Source organism: Atractosteus spatula, chromosome 10 (genome assembly GCF_055471065.1).
Source record: "Atractosteus spatula isolate fAtrSpa1 chromosome 10, fAtrSpa1.hap1, whole genome shotgun sequence".
Classification (NCBI taxonomy): Eukaryota; Metazoa; Chordata; class Actinopteri; order Semionotiformes; family Lepisosteidae; genus Atractosteus; species Atractosteus spatula.
The window spans coordinates 11435694-11441445 of NC_142715.1; the positions used below are offsets into that span (position 1 = coordinate 11435694).

Sequence of the window (5752 nt, forward strand, 5' to 3'; positions counted from 1 at the left end):
TCCACGGCTGAAACGTTGTGTTTTCTTTCTTCTCTTTTCATCTAGTGTCATTAGCCTTTTAACAGATCCTGTCAAAATAAAATAGAAATGGATAACATTCTAGAGAGAGTTTGAAATACCAAGGTACAATTTAAAACATATCTCTTCCACTACAACCACAATATTTTGGAGAGATCGTTGAACCTCACTGTTCTGACATGTCCGTTAGCCTCCGTCCTGCTTCAGCAATGAATGTGGCGGGGCATATTCTGAGGGAGATGAGGTCAATCAGGTGGCAGGAAAACCACGCTATGCTTTTTTTTGAGATCCTGAAAAGGACAGAGGGGCCATGTATATGTGTGCAGCTGGATATGTAATTGCAGGTGGTGTAGCAAATTCTGCTGAAGCCCCACTGTCTGGTGTGGACGGTAGCTGTGCATGTTGCAGCAGAATTCTGCATGTGAGATCAAGGGGGCATGTCATGTGTTTCAGCACTTCACTCCCTTCAGTAGCACATGATTCCCTGAGTTCTTTGGATGACCTGTGGACCGATCTTTCACGATGCAGAATTCCTTAAGAAGAATAGATCTCGGCCCACCATCCCAATGCCTCCGTCTCAAAACAGCAACCTCCCACTGCCCTTAGTCTGCAAGGCAGTCCTTTCAAGTGCGATGACGACGCTGGGACCTTCGTTGCCTATTGTACGAGCTGAACTTTTGTGCTCATCAATTCAACGCTCTTTCCATCAACTCATCTTGTCTTTTGACGCTTCGTGTTTTGCGCTCCTTTGACTATCGGCATATCGGGTGACTGCAAACACTGAAGTTCTTGCTTACGGAGTGTGGAACATTGTTTTCAAGTGATCGCTGTTCTGTCATGTTGACGCCGAGTGAATCTCTCTTTGGCAACATGGGCAGGCTGACAGCAGCGCGAGCGAAAGTAATGGCAAATTTCTTGACTTATTTCCGAATGTGAATGTTCTTTAGGAAAGGGATCCGGCGTTGCTTCTCCCCCGTGTAAAGGTCACGCATTCCAGACGTGGTTATGAGCGAACAGTTGGCGCAAGTGTCTGAAAAGAGCAAGAGAGGAAGCAACCCTGCCCCATGTGAGGAACAAACTCACGACCTTCAGGTTATGAGACTGACACACAACCTACTACGTCAATGAGGCCAGCTGCAGTGCATGTGTCGGAAAGTTTGCCTCACGTGAATTTCAGTCACCTGTACCCTAATCTTGCGACGCCCTCTGCTGTATGTTGCATTTGCCTTTTGATCTTACCGATACTTTTTTGGTCTGTTTCTGTTGCGAGTCCGTCTTTCAGATCTCACCTAGCACAAGTCTCTCTGGCTGAAGTGGCCTCTCTGCTTCAGCATCGTGCCCTCACTCAGCCATTAAAAATGTCACTCGGACTTCTGACATGCTGACATGAAATGTCAAGAGAGAGTGGCGGAGACGCTTAAGCCAGAGAGAAGATGAAAAGGGGGCGTGGCTGCGAAACACTTGACAGCTGCACAATGCTCTCCATGCAAGGCGTGACCACAGGCTAAAGGACACCTTTCGGCACATCAAGCTCTAAGCACACACCTGGAGGATGCAGGAATTGATCCTGCTACCTCCCACATGCAAAGCAAGCGCTGTACCTTACAAGCCAACCCCCCTCGCTGGGGCTCATGCCTCGGCGTCACCTAGTGCCGCTTGTTCCCCTCTTACCGGGCACAGTTCACTGCCCTTCGTCTGCAAGGCAGTCGTGTAATTGCGGCTTTCTTGACTTATTGATGAAGGTCTGACTGGACGAGCGAATGACGCCTCTCCCCCATCCTCAAGCTCACTGACAGATTGAAATAGAAAGTGCTGCTGTGGCTCGTTGGTCTAGTGGTATGATTCTCGCTTAGGGTGTGAGAAGTCCCGGGTTCAACTCCTGGACGAGCCCTCGTGTGCTCTTTTCCTCCTCTTCCACAACACTGGGAACTGATATCCACATCACTTCGCAGCGTCTGCTTATGGCAAATTATGGAATGTGACTAATGACTGAACGAGCCTGGCGAATTCTCATCACATGGCACAATGAGAGCGTGCAGTCAGCTGTCCAAGACGGCAACCTCATTGCTCGTTCAAAAGAACACGTACTGAAAACTCATCACCACTATGTCGTAGATGAGCACCGCGATCGCTTGTTGTCATGCGTCCTTACTTGGGAAATGCAGAAGCAAAAACTGCCCTCTTTCATCCACCGAAACGTGTTTGCCTCGCCTTGCGCTCTCTGCGCCTCGCATATTTGTGGAGCTGTCTGCTCTTCTTTCTGTTGAAGTACTCAAGTTACGGGGCGTCCTGCAGCCTATGATGTTCCCACTGAGAGCTTTCAAGATTTGAAGGAAAACTACGGGCTTGATGGCTCAAGTCGAACAAATGTGATTGTTAAGCAATCGATGATCAAAAGCACGTCTTCTAACAATTTGTGAGAGTATTATCAGCACTGTTTTCACTCGGATATACTTTTCACTTGCTAAGCTGACAAACTGGACGAGAAAATGCTGGAGACGCACTCAGTGCAGACTGAGGTTGGGAAGGAGGTGTGGCCCTTCAACGCTTGACAACTGAAGGACATTCTCTCAGCAACGGAGGAGCACCTGTCAGAAGTTGCAGAGGCTAAACGAGAGCACCGGGTTCCCAGAGCTCCAAACTCAGACCTGGAGGATGCGGGCATCGATCCCGCTACCTCTCGCATGCTAAGCAAGCGCTCTACCATTTGAGCTAATCCCCCTCGCTTCATGCTTCGCGGCATCATGTCTTACCGCCTCTGCCCCTCTTGCCGGGCACCGCCCACTGCCCTTGGTCTTGTAGTGGTTTGATGGGTTTACTGAGACAATTATTAATTGTAGCAGTAATCACGAGGTTGTTCGTTGGGGCTTTTAGAAAATCAATCGTCAGAACAACTAACAACGCACACACACGGGTTCAATACACGAGATACATTTATTAATATAAACTGTGCACCAAACATATACTAGTCTGCCTGGATACGAGCGGCAGACCTTACTGTGAGGGTTATCAATATACAAGGTATATAATCTCGAAGAGATGCAAACACAAAGAGATACACAACAGAGAATATATGTCAATATATATCGTTCGGTTACCAAATCGCTAATCAGTGTTATTACCCACTGTTACTCTAAACTCGGAAGTAAATACATTACTCATGAATTAAATTGATAACAACTTGTGTTGAGGTACAATTGAATTCTCGAGATGCAATGTAGAACATGGGGTTTACTTATCCACTGTGTATGGATTTGGAATTTCCCGGCACGAACACCAAACCAGCTGACAAGCTCTGTTGCAGCCTCTGTTCCAGCGGTTGTCCAATGGGCGTTGTGTCGGCGTCCTCTGGCTACCGGCCAACCAGTCGAGGTGCAGCTCGGAGTAGGACGGGCGGAGGAATCTGACTGCGGCGCGCAAGGCAGTCGTTGCTCCGAGGGGATCTACCAGCAGTCCGGCTGGCTAGTAGAAAGTCTCTATGCACAGAGTGTGACCGCGAGTCCTCACAAGTCACTCTTTTGCCTGGGAAGAAGCTGGTTCGTTCCCGGTCCAGCGCTGCTTCTGAATAAGCTATTCAGGTTGTCGACGAGGGTCCAACTGTAGGTTGCCGTTGATCAAGCGGAGCATTCACGTTGGTAGAATTCTGAGTACGTACGGGATCCTCGGCCTTGCGCTTAGAACAAAGTCCAAGTCCTTTTGCAGACAACAGCAGTTGTCACGTGATTGTCTCTGAGGATGCGCGAAAATGGCCAAGGAGAGCCCCGATCTGAGCTTGCGCTCCCTTTTTGATCCAGACCCAGATGTGTGCTGATTGGTTGAGAGTTTGGCGGGCATTGGAGACCCACATGGTATTACCACGCCCTGCCAGTCCCTGATTGGTTGGTCAAGGTGAGATATGAGTCACTTACTCTTGACACTTAGGAATGCAGTCCAGATGTCCATTCGGCGCTCCCTAGACTGATAGGCGCCAATGGATGACCATTGATCATGATAGCCAGGCTTAGCTAATGGCATCCCCGTCTGGGAGCTTGCTTCTTATCAAAAGAAAACATCTTAAATCAGCCTGCATGAATTCTTTCTCTGTGGCTGCACCACAGAGATGGAGGGTGAGATGGGGCCTCCTTTAGGAGCATACCAACGCTTAATTCTATCTTATTAACAAGCATTGCCGCTACATATCCCCCCTTTTTGAAGGTCACGAGGTCCTGAGGCAAAACAAAAACAGAGTTAAGTGATGTTTTTTGTACCACGGTGGATTCTACCACCCAATATTCACATTACCTCTCGAGAATTTGAACAGGAAATAGTGTTGGAAAGAACATTTCGTATACCTGCTCTCAGTTATAAGGTACATAGAAATGAGGCATCGGGCATCATCATTAGCCCTAGACCTTAAACTTCCGGCAGTTCGCTATCAGTATCGGATAGCTCTGCAGCAGGCAGACGTTTGGGAGTGGTTACCTGATTTCGGTGATAAACCATTGCTCCCTTTGTCTCATTCAAACTACCCCGCAAGGCTTTGATACAAGAGAACAGCATCCAACACATTACCCCAGCCATGATCCAGCTACCCAGCAGCAGTGTCAAGATGACCACGTTTATTGTTCCTAGCGCCCCAGAGGATCCACAACGACTGTGCTTGGGACCTACCAGTGTAGTTTTTAAGTTTGTGTCGTTGAGAACAAATTCGACTACCTGTACACCCTCAAGACTTACTGTCTCTTGGATTCTCTCATCCAAGTCAACGCTGTGTCCTCTGAAAGCGTCCACAATCTCGAGTTCCGTTTCATACAGTTCTGACTCCAGGTGATATAGTGCTAAATCGTTGAGATGCACTATAGCTCCTTCAGGAACTTGTAGAAAAACTGTTTGGTTGGGTAGCTGCACTTCGGTAGCTGTATCATGTCTGTCGTAGGTTATTGTAACAGTTAACTGTGGTGTGCTGACCAGCCATTTCTTTCCCACCTGCTCAACCTGGGGTTCGTTAACCTCACTTTTGCTCGTCACTGTGGCCTTACACTTTTCAGTGGCAGCCCCCTTTCTGGTACCACACAACCTCTGAGTTGTGTCCCTAAGGAATGGCTTACTTGGGCATACCCAGTGGATATCCTTGGTTGATATACACAGTTCCAGGTTTGGAACAAGGTACAAATTTGGATCATCCTCCTGGTAAGCTACGAGCGGTGGGGTGGTCAACTTCACATGCATGTCCCCCCTCCAGAAGCCAACGTTCGATATAGACTTGAGTCTATAGATATCCTTGCTACTCACGATGGGAAGGTTCAACAGGAAACCTATTTCCTTGGCTTCGGGGTTGACATGTATGGGAATGGCACTGCCTAGACTGTATGCAAGATGTACTTGCAATGGCTGCACCATCTCGGAAGTGGTTGTCTTCAGTACTTCTTCTACTAAGGACAGTGGAACCAAGTAGGTTGGAATCTGTCCCATGGCTAGGCTAGTTACCGTGGCACTAAGCTCCCTAAGCAGATCCTGCATCAGCATTCTGACCTGTTGCACATAAGCATAGTCCCACTGTAACACGTCGACAATCCTGCCCACGGTGTGGAGAGTGTTATTTAACACTGCTGCTTGAAGGTTTACTGCTAAAATTGTGCCCTGTAAGGTTTTCCCTAGGCTTTCCAGCCGCTGCTGCTGTTGATACAGCTTGTCATAAATTTCTGGCATTTCGTTACGTAACCCAGACACCTGCCTTCTCAGGGTGGTCAGGGTG

General features: G+C 48.2%; 2 non-coding genes across 2 annotated transcripts; one reads left to right on the forward strand and one right to left on the reverse strand.

Annotated features, from left to right (window-relative positions):
• Positions 1–1837: 1837 nt before the first annotated feature.
• trnap-agg (transfer RNA proline (anticodon AGG)) lies at positions 1838–1909 on the forward strand. Its single transcript has one exon. It is a non-coding gene; the product is annotated as a tRNA-Pro (tRNA).
• Positions 1910–2667: 758 nt separating this feature from the next.
• On the reverse strand, positions 2668–2740 carry trnaa-agc (transfer RNA alanine (anticodon AGC)). The gene has a single exon. It is a non-coding gene; the product is annotated as a tRNA-Ala (tRNA).
• Positions 2741–5752: the final 3012 nt, after the last annotated feature.